Here is a 19,435-nt window from a genome sequence, read left to right as displayed (position 1 = left end):
TAAAAGAGAAAAAAAGAAGTGATGAAAAAGACAACTAAGCCCTTGAAAAGGGATTGTTGCATCAAAGCATACAGAGATGGTAGCCTACTAGCTGTACCCCAGTCATGGGGAGGTGGGCGGGAAAACTTCCTTTAGCTAAAGATGCCAAAGTGGAAAATACTAAGATACTATCTCTTGAGGAAAAATAAATTCTACACAAACAGCTATATCTAGGAACCTAAGCAATAGATGGGGTTATTTTACCTGATTCTGAAACTTTGAGCATTAAATATAATTTATCTATTAAAAATGTTTTAATACCCAGTATATTTAGAATTAAGGGCTGGTTGTTTTGGTTTTTTTGCAGTAAGCACTGGGGTTTGAACTCAGGGCCTCATATTTGCCAGGCAGACACTTTACTATCAAGCCACTTCGCCAGCCCTAGAACTAAGGTGTTTGTTGTTGTTTGTGAGACAGGGGTTTGAACTCAGGGTTTTGCACTTACAAAGCAGGTGCTCTACCCCTTGAGCCACACTCCAGTCCATTTTGCTCTGGTTATTTTGAAGATAGGGGTCTCCCAAACTATCTGTCTGAACTGATCTCAAACCTGGATCCTCCTGATCTCAGCCTAAGTAGCTAAGATTACAAGGTGTGAGCCGTGGGTGCCCAGCTTAGAATTTTTTTTCCACCAAAACAAATATTTCCAGTGTTTAACTGGGTATGTACACAGGCATGACACAGGTTTGGATTCATTAAGTCCTCATAGGAATTATATTCTTCTCAATAAGAATAAGTTATAATATGATAAATTAACTGAGTTAATTTACATTATTTCAAAAGGCTACTTCTAAGAATCTGGTAACTAGAAAAGTTGTCTCTCCAGAAAAATGTACACACAGGAATGCTTACAAAATTTCCAGGGGGGTTCACAGAAAATGAATATAAATGAATATAAATGAATATAAATGGCTAATATGAAGCATATTAGCCATTTCCCGGGGGTGAAATGGTATGAGATGGGCTAATTATGAGGAATAAAGCATTTAGGAAAAGAAGAACATGAACAAGGTGTAAGTAATAGAGAGTCAAATGGGTTTGGAAATACTAAATATGCCAGTTTTCCAAATGACTGTGAACAGAGTAGTGTGGCTGGTTGGAGCCAGAGCAAAGTCTTGAATGCAAAGCTAGAGACTGATCTGCCCCTAATATACCAGAGATGGAGTCTACTCAAGTCTTCTGAGGAGAGTGTTCATTTTGTTGCAATGGTGCTGAGGAAGAATGGCTTTGCTAGCATATTGAAGGACAGTTTTCCAGTATGACAGGCAGAGGAAACCAGTTAGGTCCTTGGCAGTAATTCAAGTTTGTGGTCAAGGCTAAAACTCCTAGCACAGACATGATTTGTAAACAGTATGGATAGGAGATATTTTAAGAGGAAGGAAAATACTTTAAAGGGAAAAGCTGATAAGATTTAAAGCCCGCAGTCTTTAAAGGTGATACAGGATTGCCAGGGTTTAAAATTTGGATAATTGAGAAACAAGTTTAATAAGGTTTCATTTAACAACAGATAATCAGGAAACTAGAGGGGAAACTGGTTTAAAGAAAAAGAAATAAACAAAAGAAGAGGGTTGAAACAGGGAATGATAAGTTAAGTTATAGAACATTTCTGGTATTCCAAAAGGCTCCATTATGCATCCATCAGTCAACAGAATCAGTAAAAAATAAACATTACTCTGATTCTTATTACTATAAATTAAAGATTCACCTATATTGTGGCATAATGCAGAATTTTATTCTTTTTTGTTGCTACAAAATAAGTTTCTTATTTGTTTTGTGTCTTGTTGTATGTGTTTGTGTATGGTGGGGGGATTTTCATGAGACAGAAATAACTAGAGAGGGAGAGAGAGAGTGAGACAGATTTGTTGGTGATATAACCTAGGACTCACACATGCTAATAAGCAAGTGCTCTCCTTCCAAGCTGTACTCCTAATCCATGTATGTTCTGTTTTAATAGACGCTGCCAAGCACTTTTACTGTATCTGTACCACCAGAAATGATTGACATTTCCATTTACTCCAAATCTACACCATCACTTAGTAGTGTTAATTCCAGCCATTCTAGTGGAGATGTGTAATCTGCATTTCCCTGCTGATTGCACTTCTTCTACTAGTACCCTTCATATGCTCTTATTGCTGTTTCAAAAATATATTCTAGAGCATTGTGTAGTGGTGTACAACTTTATTCCAGCATTTCAGAGGCTGAGGCGGGAGGATCATAAGTGGGAGGTCAGCTCGGGCTACACAGAGAGACCTTGATTCAATATATATATAAAAATAATATATAATTTCTGGATACAAACATTTTGTGGATATATCTATCTTCTCCCAAATGTGGTTTGTCATTCTTAAGGAATCTAATGGTTTTGTCTGTTGTTACTGCTATTTTTTGGCAGTGCAGGGTTTGAACTCAAGTGCTCTACTATTTGAGCCACTCACCAGCCCTTTTTTGTATTGGGTATTTTCAAGATAGGGTCTCACGAGCTATTTGTCCAGGCTGGCCTCAAACCATGACCCCCCTAATGTCTGCTTCTTGAGTATTCAGGATTATAGACCTATGCCACCTGCACCTGGCAATTGTTACTGTTATTTTACAGATAGGGTCTCACTATGTAGCCCAGGATGGTCTCAACTCTGATTCTCATGCCTCAGCTTTGTGAGTGCTGGGATTACAGGTGTGTCCCACACACCCAGCTATTTTTTTTTTTTGCAGTACTAAGGATTGAACCCAGTACTAAGGACCTCACACATACTACACAAGCACTCTACCACTTGAGCTATGCCCCAGCCCTTTTGGTTTTCTTTTGCTTTTGAGACAGAATCATTCTACCTTTTCTAGGGCTGGCCTCAAACTAGCAATCTTCTTACCTCTGACTTCAAGTATCTGGGATTATAAGCATTTTAGATATATGCCACCATACCTGGCTATTTGATTGATTTTAATGAGAAACTCAATACTGCTGACAGACAAGGGCTGGGCCATGAATATAAGAAATAGGTCCGCAATCTAAAGCAACCCATCCATCAAGCTAGTACCTCCCACAACTAGACCAGGAAGCCAACTCTATCTCCCACAGAAAGCCAGGCTTTCTCTAGCAACCAGTCCAAGGAGCCAAACCAGATCCGCAATAACAACTGGCCCAAACAGTCAGGACTTGCTTAATACTCTAATTTTTGTTCCAACTAAGAAATAACCAGCTTAAACCAAGTATGCACCCTTATCCAGATACATATGAATATCTGCTTCTAGTTAGCCTCCCCAGGCCAACATCTCCATTCAGGAAACATCTTCCTCTCTGCCAAGATAAAGACTTTCTATTTCTTCTGTTGATCTCTGAGTCTCTGCCAACAAATGCAAGTGACCATAGCTGATTGTCTTGCTCTGAATAGCCTTTGCTTGTTTTCATGCCGATGGTCTTTGTTCAGTTTTATATTTAAAATACTTTTGCTGGTGGAGTGGTTCAAGTGGTAAAAGTGCCTGCCTAGCAAGCATGAGGCCCTTGGTTCAAACCCCAGTGCTGCCAATAAAAAAAAAAAATCATCTGGGTAGCATGGTGGATGTCTATAATCCCAGCACTCGGGCGGTTGAGGAAGGAGGATCATGAGCTAATCATCCTCTAAGTCACTTCTGTTATAATACTGTCTACCTGGAAAAAGTCTAAGAACCCAGAGACTCAGGGCTCAGTCCCCAAAACTGAACATTCCCCCCACTTCAGATGCTCATTTCAAGTTCCAGGTTGTTCTGCCTGTGCTTCTGACTTACTGGTCATAAATCAGGGTTCCTACAAGCTCTTTCACAGGCCCCTGCAGAGTGGTACTGGGGCTTGAACTCAGGGCTTCAAGCATGCAGGCAGGCACTCTATGGCTTGAGCCACACCTCCAGCTCTCTACCCCCAGACCTACTTATCCAAGCTGTTAATTCAAACTTTTACCATGTAAAAGTATATTAGGTTTACTTTCTAAATTTACTCTTTGTAAAGGTCCTTTTTTGAGTGTTCAAACTTTAAGATCAACACTTGAACTCTCCTTTTGTTCTGTTCTTCACTATCACTGTGTGAGTTATTAAATCATGCTATGCAAATCTTCTATTTCCTGCAGCTTCATTTCCAAGGCAGGTCTTACTGCTTTTCTGGAGGACAGTCACTTGGTTGGCTACTTTACCTTCTTCAAGCATAGGCTACAAACCTCAGGCAAGTCACTGAAAGACTAATCATGGTACAGTACTGTCGTCACATTGCTCCTATGCTCCACAATTTTTGGCAAACTTTTCAGTTTGACCTTTAACTATCCCCATGCAGTGTCAACAGAGAAAACTGGTGAAGAAATTTTAAAAGTTAATCAGAGGCCTGCAGCACATTCAGGGAATAGCTTAGTCACTAAAACTGGCAAACAGTGATACCAAGGTCCAGTATTTGGACATACATGCTCAAGAAACTCATTTTATTGATTCAGTCATGATTTAGGGGACAAGAGTGGTGGTTGACCCCTGTAATCCACTGGGGAGGTGGAGGCAGGAGAACACAAGTTCAAGACCAACTTGGGCTACAAAGTGAGAGTCTGTCCCTAATAATAATTTATATATATATATATATATATATAAAAGGCTAGAGATATAGCCTTTATATATAATTTATATATATATATATATAAAAGGCTAGAGATGTGGCTCAAGCAGTAGAACACCTGCCTAGCAAGCCCAAAAGTCATGAGTTCCAACCCCAATACTGCCAAAAAGAGAGACAGAGATAGAAACAGCATATATACCATAATTCCAGTTTATTAAAAAAATTGAGATATAAAACTGCCAAACAGATGGAAAGAAATGTCAAATGTTGAACATTAGGCCTTTCCTAAAAGGAACCCATTTTGGGAAACTAAAATAGTATCAGATAGTTAGCAGATAAACTTCACTTATCCACAACTGTAACAGGAGAGTTGTCTCTCACTTCCCTCTCCCTCCTCCCTGAGACTGCCTAAAGTTTTTGCTAAAGAGAAGCCCCACCTAAGTGGTTATGATGTTAACTCCCCTCTCCCCCATTCTTCTATGTAGCCCAAGCTTGCCTTCAACTTTGGATCTTCCTGCCTTCACCTCTCAGGCTTATGCCACCAGGCCCAGCCCTAAATTTTTTTTTTTTTAAGTGTATGGAGGGGAACGATCTGACTTAGCAGCTATCCTAAGTCAGACAGAGACCTCCATGTTTATGTAGGATTGCTGCTTTCTGTAGACAAAAGGTATTTTCTCATTTGTCCACATGGTTGGTTCCTGCAGCTTCCACCCTAAATCTTTCTTTAGATAATTTACAGAACCAAAAATATCTGATGATCTTTGCATCTCTCCTCAGTCTTTTTTGGCTCTATGCATCAACTAAAACAAAGTATGTAAACTCAAAACTAACTGATGTTCTAGAGAAGAAAAGAGGACGTATGTCCAGATGACCAAGCCTCTGCTCAGCAGGTAGCCTTCCTGCCCTGCTCCTCCTTACCTGCCCTATAAATCCTTTGTGCCTGGGAAACCCCTAAGATGGAGCTTTGAGGCAGTAGCCCATCCTATCTTCTCAAGACTACTGGCTCTTGAATAATCCTGATTCCTTTTCACCAACTCTCCTCTCCTGAATGCTGGACTTCAAGTGGCTGGTAGCCCAGATCATTAATTCTGTCAACATTACCACAGGGGCAAGTGGACTGGAATTCTGCTACCAAAGGTCTAGAAAATGCTAGGTGCTGGTAGCTCATACCTACAATCCTAGCTACTCTGGAGGCAGAGATCAGGAGCATCATGGTTCAAGGCCAGTCTGGGCAAAAAGCTCCTGAGACCCTATCTCAAAAATAACCCAACACAAGAAAGTGCTGGAGGAGTGGCTCAAGTGGTAGAGTCCCTACATAGCCCAAAAAAAAAAGAAAAAGAGACTAGACAAGCTAGGAAGATCATGTCTCAGACCAGCCTGAGCTGTGTAGTCAGACCCTGTCTTGAAAAATCTAAAAAGAATACCTGACAATTTAATGTTTCATTTCTTTAGATATTTACTGCCCACATATCTCACTGTGTAAAAACACATTTTAATGTATGACTATCTACATACATTAAGGATGGAGACTACCTGATCATGCACTTAAGAATACATATACATCAGTTGCATCAGGTCTAGGCAAGAAGTACTTTAAAGTCATCTAGTCTCTCATTTTACACGGCAACTTTTCAGAAGCTTTTCAGACTTCTTGGTCTTTTCTGATAATATCTGAATATGTAAATTCATCTGAGCTACTTACTACCTTTTTTTGGTTTTTTTGGTGATACTGGGGTTTGAACCCATGGCCTCATACTTACTAGGCAGGCACTGTACCACTTGAGCCACTCCACCAGCCCTTTTTTATGTTTGGTATTTTCAAGATGGGGGGAGAGCTTTCTAACTATTTGCCTGGACTGGCCTTGAACCATGATCCTTCTGATCTCTGTCTTCCGAGTAGCTAGGATTACAGATGTGAGCTACCAGTACCTGGCCACTTACTATCTTCTTTATATGATTTTTTTTTTTTTTGGTGCAGGAACATAACCCAATTACCACGTATAATTTCATATGCATACAAAAATTTATATGGTTATTATTCACATATATTTGATTAAATTTATCAAATGTCACCTTTTCTAAAATGGATTAAGTAGGTCAAAAATATACATAATGCCAGGCATGGTAGTGTTCACCTGTAATTCTAGCATTCATGGGACTGAGGCAAGAGGATTGGGAGTTTGAGGCCACTGTGGGAAACCCTGTCTCAAAAATAGATGAATAAAAATACAATAAACACATTATAATATTCTCACAATAGCTATCCTTTCTATTTTCATGCACACCCATTTTCCATTGTTTTTTTTTTTTACAAGAAAAAAATTTAATGAAAATGGGTCAGTGGACTGCATAATCCATAGAGGTAAACACTTGCATGGGACTGTGACAGAAATTAGAACAGATGTTGAAATGTTACATGTTATCACCATCGGATTTATCTTCCTTCAAAGATTCCTTAGCATATTTCTCTGCTTCTTCCCTTATATCTTTTGGAACAATTTCATGTCTTCTTTAGTTAATTCACCAACCCAGCTAAGCTCCAGTTCAAAAGCTTTATCCTTAACTTCATCACATACTATGCAAATGATTTCTGCAACTTCCTTAACAATACTTGACAGCCATTTCTTTCATCTGAATTTTTTCTATTTCTGTCTTTGCAGCTTGCCTGGCTTTGTAAATGGCACAACCCCAATAGCCATATGAAACACCTGATGGATCAATCATGTAGAGTTGTGCACCATCATTCGTACTGCAAGAGCCTAACATGAAACTGCAGCCAAAAGATCTAAGAGCACTGTAGAGCATTTAAGCATGTATGTGCATGGCCACTCTGCCTGCAAGATGTTTTAGTTGAATGTTATAGCCAAAATTAGATCTAAATTTGGAAGCTTCTTCTCTTGCTAGCTATGTCTGCTAAAGAACGAGCATCTGCCAACACACCTGCTACATTCCAATGTGCCGATCAACATTAAGTCACTTGTTAGAACCTTCTTCATAAAGTTTGGAAAGGACTAATTTTTCTACCCCAAAGACAATACCATCTTTACATCTGATCCCAACAGCTGTACTACTATTTTCCACAGCTTTTATAGCATATTCAACTTGAAAAACTCTTCCATCAGAAGAGAAGGTTGTGGCTGACAGATCATACCTGGTGCTGATGGAGCTCATCTTGCTAAATTCACATGGGCTCTCGGCTTCTGCAGACCTAAGATGCCTTCTGCGCACACCCTCCTTTGAGTTGCTACTTGTGACTTTCCTTGTCTGAGAAGTAACCTCATTTAATTAAGATTGTTCTTTAAGCCAGGCACTGAGACTGTAATCCTAGCTACCCAGGAGGCAGAGATCAGGAAGATCTCAGTTTGAAGCCAGCCAGGGCAAAAAGTTCCTGAGACCCTATCTCAAAACAAAACAAAACAACAACAACAACAAAAACCATCACAAAAAAGGACTCATTATCTCAAAAAACAAAACCTGTCACACTAGTGGAGTGACTCAAGGTGTAGGCCCTGAGTTCAAACCCCAGTACTGAAGAAAAAAAAAAAAAAAAAAGACTGTTCTTCAAGATGTAAGGGAAAAGCCAGACACCGGTGGCTCACACCTATATTCCTGGCTACTCAGAAGGCAGAGATCAGGAGGACTTCAGTTCTGGGCAAATAGTTTGTGAGACCCTTATCTTGAAAAAAAAAAAAAAAAACATCACAAAAAAAGGGCAGGTGTTGAGTGCCTGCCTAGCAAGCATGAAGCCCCAAGTTCAACCCCCAGTGCCAATGATAATGAGATGATGATGATGATGTAAGGGAGATAAGTAACAAAAACTATTGAATCTTAAGTACAACTAAGACTGAAGTTTCAATTTAGCAACATTATCTGCACATTACTTTTGCAAATAGAAATTCATAACAAATAACACTTTGGAGTCCCCAAATTTATGTTAGAGAACATGCATAGACTTGTAGCATACTAATGCTTTTAAACAATTATCTGGAAAAAATTAACAGTACATAATCACCAATATCCAAATGCCAGATAAAAGATTCCATAAGCACCACTTTTTTTTATTCCTGCAGTCCTGGGGTTTCAACCACCCCTCCTTTGCCCCCCCATGCCACCAAAAAAAAGGCAGATAAAAAGGGATTGCTTCTCATTCTGAGTGAGGTTAGCCTGGCCCAAAAGACCAAAAATCGTATGTTCTCCCTCATATGTGGACATTAGATCAAGGGCAAACACAACAAGGGGATTGGACTTTGAGCACATGATAAAAGCGAGAACACACAAGGGAGGGGTGAGGATAGGTAAGACACCTAAAAAACTAGCTTGCATTTGTTGGCCTTAATGCAGAGAAACTAAAGCAGATACCTTAAAAGCAACTGAGGCCAATAGGAAAGGGGACCAGGAACTACAGAAAAGGTTAGATCAAAAAGAATTAACCTAGAAGGTAACACACATGCACAGGAAATTAATGTGAGTCAACTCCCTGTATAGCTATCCTTATCTCAACCAGCAAAAACCCTTGTTCCTTCCTATTATTGCTTATACTCTCTCTACAACAAAATTAGAAATAAGGGCAAAATAGTTTCTGCTGGGTATTGAGGGGGTTGGGGGCGGAGTGGGTGGTAAGGGAGGGGGTGGGGGCAGGACGGAGAAATGACCCAAGCCTTGTATGCACATATGAATAATAATAATAAAAAAAAAAAAAAAAAAAAAAGGATTGCTCCAGTTGCTATGTAGAGACTGACTATCAGCAGGGCAAAACTAGAAACAAGATCAATAGGGAGGTGAAAGTTGTAATGTAATAACAGTAAATGGATATGCCAGGCACTGGTGGCTCATGCTTAATCCAAGCTACTTGGGAGGCTGACAGCCAGAGGATTGAGGTTCAAGACCAGCCTGCACAAATAGTTCGTGAGACCTCATCTCCAAAATACCCAGAGCAAAAACAGACAGGACATGTGGCTCAAGCAGTAGAGCACATGCTTTACAAGTGTAAAAGTTCAAACCCCAGTTCCACCTCACCCTCAAAAAAAATGGATAGCATTATAATTTAAAAATATGGATTTACAACAACTCTAACTAGATGCTAATTTTAGTTTTCTTCAAAGCACATTTATACATGAAATTAATGTTAACAGTTAAGTTAAACAATTAATACTGCATTAAAAGAATTTTTTTGACAGTACTGTAGTTTGAACTTACAGTTTGAACTTGAAAACTTCATGTTTTCAAGGCAGGTGTTCTACCACTTGAGCCATCTCTCCAGCCCTTTTTACTCTGGTTATTTTGGAAATAGGGTTTTGCATTTGCACAGACTGGTCTGGATGGTGATCTTCCATTTTATGCTCCCTACCATAGCAGACACGACAGTTGCATGCCACCACACCCAGTTTTTTCCCATTAAGATGGGATTTCACCTTTTTTTTTTTGGTGTTCAGGCAGGCCTGGAACCACAATCCTCTTAATCTCAGGCTCCTGGGTAGCTAGAATTATAGGTATGAGCCATAGGTACCTGGCGGAGGACCACGATTTAAGGTCAGCCTAGGTAAAAAGTTAGTGAGACACCACCCCCATCTCAATAAATAAGCTGGGAAAGATTGCTTGCCTGTAGGTAGGAGGTTCATAGTAATAGCTGGCCTGGACAAAAAGTGCAAGACACTGTCTAAAAAAGAACTAAAACAAAAACAGAGGCTAGTGGAGTGACTCAAGTGGTACAGCGCGTGCCTAGCAAGCATGAGGCCCTGAGTTTAAGCCCTAGATCCATCAAACAAAAGGGCTGGATGCATGGCTCAAGTGGTAGAACATCTGCCTGGCAAGTGGGGTCTGAGTTCAAATCTATTACCAGAAAACAAAAACCCTACTTTGCAGACAAATGCTAAGCATAATTCCTTTTTTCAGACAGCAATGGCTCATGCCTGTAATCTTAGCTAGTCAAGAGGCAGAGAGATCAGGAGGATTGCAGTTTAAAGCCAGACCCGATCTTGTAAAAACCTATCACAAAAATAAAGCTGGTGGAGTGGCTCAAGGTATAGGCCTTGCGTTCAAGCCCTAATACTGGAAACACAAAACAAAACAAAACAAAAAACAGTTGCTATAAGGGCAAAAGGTGTGGCTAAATGGCAAAGCACCTACCTAGCAAATTCTAAGCTCTAAGTTCAAACCCCAGTAATGCCAAATAAAATAGTGCTATAGGACTGGTGGGAGTGGCTCAAGCAGTAGAAAGCCTGTCTAGCAGGCATGAGCTCCTGCTTTCAAACCCCAGTACAAATAAATTTTAAAAAGGGGTGCTTTTTTTTAAGCTGTTATAAAGAACAGTATTGAAGCAATTGGCAACAGTTGAATATGACTATACCCTAGTAACAGTACTGCAATAATGTTAAATTTCCTAAATTTGATACAATTACACTCTAGTCAAAAATTTATTCTTAAGAGATACAAGATACAAGTAACATCTCTCAAGGGCTTGGAAAGAGGAAGGGGTAATGAGTACATCATTATACAGTATGTAACAAAAAATGGAGAAGTAATGGGTGAATCTAGGCTAAAGGTATTTGAAAAGTCACTGTAACATTCTCAGTTTTCTGGAGCTCTGAAATTTAAATAAATTTAACAAACAGAAAATTGTCATCAAATTGTCTGCAAAAGAATGAAGAGCTTAACTAATTTCCACCCAGATGGAGGTTTTCTAAAATTAGGTCCATTTTCTTGTGGACCTACTTCAAACACATGACTGTGCTGGGTGCTGGTGGCTAACGCCTATAATCCTGGCTACTCGGGAGACAGAAATCTGGAGGATCTCAGTGTAAAGCCAGACTGGGCAAACAGTTCATGATACACTATCTTGAAAATACCCAACACAAAAAAAGGCCTGGCAGAGTGGCTCAAGTAGAGATACACTTAACAAGTGTGAGGCCCTGAGTTCAAACCCCAGAACCATCAAAAACAAAACATGACTGTTCTAGCAGAACTTTCAAGATCCCAACATGAGCTTAAAATCTTTGGGAAATTTCCAATAGGTTGTATTGAACTAATGCTGTCAGTCTCCTCTCCTTCTACAAATTCATAAAAAGGCATAATAAAAAAAAAGTTTCGATACACACTCAATCAAGAAAGTCTGAGAAATCCCAGGGTCCAGAAAAGAATTAAATAGATGTAAGGACAAATTGATATCCGGAGCCAAGGTCTTTGAGGGACAAGGGTTGGGTTCTTGCAATGAACACATGAGAGCAAGAGTGGAGTTATAGGAGAAAATAACCTCAGTTTTACAGGCAGGTAGAAATTCAGTACCCTTCATAAAGCCCCAGAGCCAAGCGCTTCTTAATCACAGAAGCCAGAAGAAGCATGGAAAAGTGACAAAATGTTTGTCACCTATCATGGCAAGGATGGGAGGTAGGCATGATGCTGTCAAAAATACCAAAAGCATGAGAGTAAAGTACATAGATACAAAATTACACTATATACATGCACAGGAAGGAAATGATTAACCTAAACAACTGGTACAGAACCACTGAAAAGACTATAAACAGGTGAAACAAGAAATGAAAGACTCAGGCTTGTAAATATCTGAGCATTTAGTCCAACAAGGGGGTACATGTCTGTAATCTCAGGACTTTTTGAGTATAAGGCAGACAGAGAAAGGAAACTTTGGAAAATGAGAGTGAGTATTGGGAAGGGGTAGTGCCTTGGAGAAGGGTACTTAGACATAGCTTTTGAACTGGAGAAGTAGAGGTTGGATATTTCAGTTTGGTTTTGTTGGAGATAGGGTCTCACCATGTACCCAAAGCTGGGTCTTGAATTTCCAATCTTCCCACTTTCTCTGCCTCCACCTTCCTAGTGTATGTATCAGAACACCAGTTGATTTTTTTTTTTGAGAGGGTGGGGGTGGGACAGAGGTTTGAACTTAGGGCTTTGCACTTATAAAGCAGGTGCTCTTTCCCTTGAGCCATTACCTCCAGTCCATTTTGTGATGGTTATTTCAGAGATGAGGTCTCATGAACTATTTGCCTGGGCTGGCCTTGAGCCACGATTCTCCCCATCTCAGCCTTCCAAGTAGCTAGGATTATAGGTGTGAGCAGCCAGTACCGGCTTAAACTGCAGGGTCAAAGAGTATAGAGAATTTTTTTTTTTTTTGGTGGTACTTGGGTTTCAAACTCAGGGCATCGTGCTTACAAAGCAGGTGCTCTACCACTTGGGCCACACCTCCAGCACTGTGCACAAGTTTTTTTTTTTCTCAGTACTGGGGCTTGAACTCAGGGCCTACAACTTGAGCCATTCCACCAGCCCTTTCTCGTGATGAGTTTTTTCAAGATAGAGTCTTTTGAACCATTTGCTCAGGCTGGCTTTAAACCTCAATCTTACTGAGTAGCTGGGATTACAGGCATGAGCCACCAGTGCCTGGCTCTGTGTACAAGTTTTTATGTTAACATCTGTTTTGAATTCTCATGGGTATGTAACTAGAAGTGAAATTCTTGAACATATGGTAATACAACATTTAATTTTCTGAGGAGCTACAAATCTTATTTTCCACTCCAGCTGTACCATTTGACATTTTAGTAGTAGGTGGTGTTTTAAGATCAAGACATAAAATGAAGACAAAGGGCAGGTTGCCCATGGTTCACATCTGTAATCCTAGCAACTTGGGAGGCAAAGATCAGGAGGATTGTGGTTTGGAGCCAGATAGGGCAAGTAAATTCTCAAGACCCTATCTTAAAAATACCCAACACAAAAAAGGGCTGCTGGAGTGGCTCAAGTGGTAGAGCACCTGCCTAGCAAATGTAAGGCCCTGGATTCAAACTCCAGTACCAAAAAAAAAAAAAAAAAAAGAGGGTGGGGGAACAAAGGGGATGGAGATGAGATACTGTGTATAGGTTTCACCCTATTTCTCCAAGTAATTTCCTCTTTTTCATTGTTCCTCTGTTCCTCCATTCTTTTAATCCATTACATACAACTCAGCTAATATGCCACTGTTCTCACTGTTCTATTGTTTAAATGGATTTTTTTCAGAAACAGATTGTCATTACAAAAAAGCTTTAAAGCTTTTTGCCATTTTTTTTTTTGGGGTGTGTGTGTATGTGGTATTAGGGGTTTGAACTAAGGGCCTCAAGCTGGCTAGGTAGTTGCTCTACCACATTTCCAGGCTATTTTTTGCTTTACGTGTCATTCAGGTAGATTCTCTGTTTGCCTGGGGCTGGCTTCAGAGCATCCTCCCTACCTAGACAAAGGGCTGTACCACAACACAGGTTTATTGACTGAGATGAGTCTTGCTTAACTTTTAGCTAGGTTGGTTTCAACCTTTGATTCTTCAGATCTCTAACTCCCAAGGAGCTGGGATTACAGGTGTAAATCACTGCTCCAATTTAACTGTGGTAAAACACACATGAAAAAAAATTACCATCCTAGGGGTTTGGGGCTACATAGCTCATTTGGCAGAGCACTCACCATGTGCAAAGCCTTGAGTTCTATCTCTAGCACTGTAAATAAATAAATAAAAACTTATCATCATGCATCATCGCTGGGATGTAGCTCAGTGGTAGAGCACTTGCCTAGCATGCATGAGGCTCTGGGCTTGATCCCTAGGATCACACACACATACACAAAGAAAAAAAAATGGGGTACAATTTACCACATTATCAATTTTTAAGTGAACAGTTCAATGGTATTATAATATATCCATAATGCTGTACGACCATCACCATCATTCATTTCCAAATGTTTTCATTTTGTAAAACTAAAACCACATACCCATTAAGTGCTAACTCCCTATTCCACAACCATCCTAACCCCTGGCAATCACCATTCTAGTTTATGTCTCTGACTGAGTATTCTAAGTATCTCAGAATCATACAGTATTTGGAAGTAGAATCATATAGTATTTCTCTTTTTGTGACTGGCTTACTTCACTCAGCATAATGTCCTTGAGGTTTATTCATATTATAACATAACAGACACCTCCTTTTTTTTTTTTTTTTTTGTGGTACTGGGGCTTGAACTCAGGGCCTTCACCTTGAGCTACTCTGCCAGCTCTTTCTGTGATGGATATTTTCGAGATAGGGTCTCGCCTGTTAACTATTTTCCCTGGATGGCTTCAAACCACAATCCTCCTGATCTCTGCCTCCTGAATAGCTAGAAGTACAGGCGTGAGTCACCAGCACCTGGCACAGACACCTCCTTTTTAAGACTGAATACTGCATTATATGAATATACTATGTTTTGCTTAATCACTCACTCACTGATGGACGCTTTAGTAGCTGCCATGTTTTTACTATAGTGAAAAATGCTGCTATGGACGCTTTAGTGGCTGCCATGTTTTTACTATAGTGAAAAATGCTGCTATGAACATGGGTGTTAGTTAACTTTTCAAGATCCTGTCTTTAATTCTTTGATATCCCCAGAAGAGGAAATGCTAGATTAGTATAATCAAAATTGTTAAGAGGTGCTCAAAGTGCTTTTGCTGAAAAGCATGGACTCCATACTCAGGCCCACAAATTAACTAAAAGCAGGAGAAAAGCATGGTCTGTCTCCTTCATTGTATAGTTGTCTTTGCTCTAAACCATTGTCTCTGCAGTCATTTTACAATCACTTTGGATTTAGGAAAGACAGAATTTATAACATCTTCACAACAAGGGACAGAAACTATCCTCAACAGTAAAGCCTCCTCAGGACGGACCACCTGCCAGGCAACAATGAATCCAGATAACAATACGGAAACCTCTCCAGAACAAGAACTGAGACAATGACCAACCAGACCACACTTTTATCTTTTTTATTTTGGTGGGACTGGAGTTTGAACTCAGGGCTTTGAGCTTGCAAAGCAGGACTCTACTGCTTGAGCCACACCTCCAGTCCTAACAAAGCATACCTTTCATCCCCAGCCCCCAGTTCTTTTGTTTACTTAAACCTCTAGCTCCCTTCTACACCCTAAAATGGTTGAAGAGGAACTGAGTGCTTACTCTGCCTCTTCCCACAGCTTGCCCCAGGCCACGTAGTAAAGCTCCTTTCTCCACCTTCACCATGCCTCTTTATTTGGTGTATAAGGGAGAGTGGCCAAACCTGGCTCTTGAAATCCCAGGAGTTTGGGCTTCTGGGTCCAAAACTCCGATTTCACTATGTTTCATTTCTTAAGGAACCACTATAGTATTTTCTGTGCCAGGTGCTAATACACTCACACCAACAGTACATAGGGTTCCTCATCAACTCTGTTACATTTTAACTAGGTCCTCATACTTGCTAGGCAGGGACTCTACCAGTTGATGGTCACCTTAATGGGTGTGATGATATGGTAGAGTAAGAAATATTTAGTCTTTGGACTGGTTCAAGTGGTAATAGAGTGCCTGTCTAGCAAGTGTGAGACCTTCAGTTCAACCACCAAAATAAAAAAAAGAAAGAAGAAAGAAAACTTTGGTCTTTTGTCCCCAGTTTCTGTCACAGCTCCTGTATGAAACTCTGAGTGATTCAAAGAGCCTTTCTAGGAGTGTGGCCTTCCTAGCAAGTACTGAGTTCAAACCCCAATAAGGCCAGTAACACCTGGGTTTATGTTAATAAGGCAATTTAGGGGGGAGCCCTACTTGATCTCAGGATCTGGCTGGTTCTTTGAAAGATCTATTGACTACAAGGTTTGAATGTTCAGCCCCACCCTCTGCACCTCTGAGAAGGGGGGTGGTGGCTGGAGATTTAGCTCCATAAAGGCTCTTTAATAGCAAATGTTATGACTTCCCAGGTTGCTGAACACCAGTGCAAGTGCCAGTAGAAGAAGTACAAGAGAAAGGCGAAGAAAACAATTGGGCTGAGAGTGCCTGCCTATTAAGGCTCAAGGCTATGAATTCAAATGCCAGTACAAACAAAAAAAAAATTCAAAAGAAAATGCATTGAGCTGGGCACCAATGGCTCATGCCTGTAATTCTACCTATTCAGTTTGAAGCCAATCCAGGCAAATAGTTCCCGAGACCTATTTCAAAAATACCCAACACAAAAAAGGGTTGGAGGAGTGGCTCAAGTGGGAGAGCGCCTGCCTAGTAAGTATGAGGCCCTGAGTTCAAACGTCAGTGCTGCCCAAAAGGGAAAAAAAAATGCGGTGAAAAAGTGACAATATTGTATTACAACTTCAGTGGAGAGAGGTAATTTTAAGGGGCACTGTGTAATAATAATCTCTGGAAATATAGCCATATATTTTTACACACTAAACAACACAGCAATAAAAGAGCCTGTTAAAACCTAAAATACAGCTGAAAACTCAACACATTTCTTCAACAGCTCAAATAGATATAAACAAAGATGCAGAGGATCTGAATAATAAAACTAAGTTTAATCGGTAAGTAGTGCTATATAGGCTTTATCACTGACTTTGTACATGTCACTCAATCTTTCTGTAGCTTAGATTCCACTTATAAAACAGCAATAAACAGGTGTGGTGGTGCATGCCTGTAATCTCGGGGAGGCTGACCTGGATTGGGTCCAGGTCAGACTGAACTTCATAGTGAGACCCTTTCTCCAAAAGAAAATAAGCTGGGCCCAGTGGCTCATGACTGTCATCCCAGCTACAAAGGAGATGTAAATTATGCCAGCTGGGGCAAAAAACTGAAGGCTCCATTAGAAAAACAACTAAAGCAAAAAGGGCTGGGGTCCTGGCTAAGTGATGGAGAGCTTGCCTAGCAAGCTCCAGGCCTGGGTTCACAATCTCCGATACCTTAATATACACTGTAAGTACATTTGTTAATGTCATAATGAAACACCCCCCCCCACCATGTAACTAAAATATACTAATAAAAAACTTGTTTAAAAAAAAAAAAACCAAAGAACAAACAAATCCAGTACCACCAAAACAAAACAAAATAATAACAATAAACAATACCTACTTCTTAGGCTTAGGGTTATGATGAGGATTGAATGAGATAGTTCATCTAAAATGCCTGTAAGAATCCCTGCCACTTACTTGTGATTCTACCTTTCACATTCTGATCTCAAGTCCAAAGGACACTATAAATTGGCTATGTTCTTGGCCACAAAAAAGCGAAATTTCCAAGCCAGGCTGGGATCAGTGGTAGAGAACTTGCCTAGCAAGCATCACCAAAAAAATTAAAAAGACTATATTGCCTATAATCCTATACACTAGAAATAACACTTGACCATAACTATATGCAAATTAAGCTTCCAATGATAAACATTGAAATAAGTAAAGATTATCTAGAACAAAACATAAAATATTTGACATCAAAACAAATAAAACAGCAAAAAGAGAATTCAGAATAAAATTCATAGTTTTATCTAACTTTATAACTAATAACATTTAAATAAGTATTTAAGTTAGGAAGCCAGAAATAAAACCAAAGTAAATGAGAACAAGGAATAAAGGTCATGCTAAATTACCTAGAAAGATTTAAAACCAATCCAAAGAATAAATAAGGCCACCACCTGGTTACTTGAAAATTCCAAGCGAAATGGATTAGGGAGGGAAAACATCCTTAAGGTTACATGTAAGTCAGAGTATCTAATCTCAGTAAGTATCTTAAGTTATTTTCAAAGAACTGAAAGCTCAGGGCAATAGAAAAGGAAGGGGGAGAGGTGAAAACGCCTTAAGATTAGAAAGAATGTACAATGATTGTTAACTCTATTTCTTTGTCATGTGTATGGATCAAAAGTGGAAGCAGTATCTTCCAAAACTTCAATACTAAGTGGTGATTCGAACCTTCATTCATTCTCTTGTGATCAAGGGCAGATGGAGGGCACCATTAGGACAAGACAAATTGTGCAACCTACACTGGCCTTCAGATTTCTCTAATAAACTGACCCACATTTACTCTATAGTTAATGAATGAAAAATGGTGCTAGGGGGCCTGTGGCTCACGCCTATAATCCCAGCTACCCAGGAGGCAGAGATCAGGAGGATCACAGTTCGAAGCCAGTCCAGGCAAATAGTTCCTGGAGACCCTATCTCGAAAAACCCTTCACAAAAATAGGGCTGATGGAGTGGCTCCAGGGGAAGGCCCTGAGTTCAAGCTCCAGTACCACAAAAAAAGAAGAAAAAAAAAAAAGATGGCTCCTAGAAATTCATCTTACTAAGCTCAACACATATTGGAAATTACTTTCAAATCATCCACATACAAAATTTAGGTAAGTTTTATTCAAGAGTAAATTCCTCAGAGCTGGTAAAATGGCGCATGCCTGCAATCCTAGCTACTTGGGAGGCAGAGATTAGGAGATCTGTTAGAGGCTAGCCTGGGCAAATAGTTCTCAAGACCTTATCTCGAAAATTTCCAAACAAAAAAAGGGCTGTCAGAGTGGTGCAAGTGGTAGATCAACTGCCTAACAAGGATGAGTCTCTGAGTTCAAACTCCAGTATGAGGGAAAAAAAAAACAAAAACCAAAAAACAACGTGATGCTAGATATTAAGTACAGCAACGGTCAAGAGATTTTAAACAGTAGTTTATGGAATTTAAGTTATGAGAATTGCCAGCCTATATTTACACTTTGAAAACAGCGTGTCAAATTAGCTACATATATTTTACTACGGATTAGTATTAAAAGCATTGTTGGCTGTGGATCCAGCTCAGTGGTAAAGACCTTGCCTAGCATGTGCAAGATCCTGAGTTCAGTCCCCATACACATATGTACATATGATTCCAAGGTAGGCGAGATAGTGAGTGCCTGTAGTCCTATCTACTTAGTAAGGATGGCTGGAGCCTAGTTCTTGAAGGCCCAGCCTAGCCCAACATAGCGAGCCCCAGACCTTAGTCTCAAAAAACACTGAAAGTGAGATGCTGAATTACCCTGACTAACTGGGAACTAAATGACTGGGAAAGTGAAAACCGAGATGTGTTAGTGATTCGCCCAAGAAGATGCTTTAGCCAC

At 39.9% G+C, this 19,435-nt stretch overlaps 1 protein-coding gene, 1 non-coding gene and 1 pseudogene across 10 annotated transcripts in view; all 3 read right to left on the bottom strand.

Annotated features, from left to right (window-relative positions):
- Atg13 (autophagy related 13) overlaps positions 1–19,435 on the bottom strand; it is a 42,681-nt gene that overhangs the window by 22,164 nt on the left and 1,082 nt on the right. The window lies entirely within an intron of this gene.
- LOC141413490 (proteasome subunit alpha type-3 pseudogene) lies at positions 12–19,432 on the bottom strand (annotated as a pseudogene).
- On the bottom strand, positions 5,170–5,309 carry LOC141416737 (small Cajal body-specific RNA 3). Its single transcript, XR_012441330.1, has one exon.

This window comes from Castor canadensis, chromosome 1 (genome assembly GCF_047511655.1).
Source record: "Castor canadensis chromosome 1, mCasCan1.hap1v2, whole genome shotgun sequence".
Taxonomy (NCBI): domain Eukaryota; kingdom Metazoa; phylum Chordata; class Mammalia; order Rodentia; family Castoridae; genus Castor; species Castor canadensis.
The sequence above is the reverse complement of the archived record's forward strand: the minus strand, read 5'-3'. Positions and strand labels throughout refer to the sequence as shown.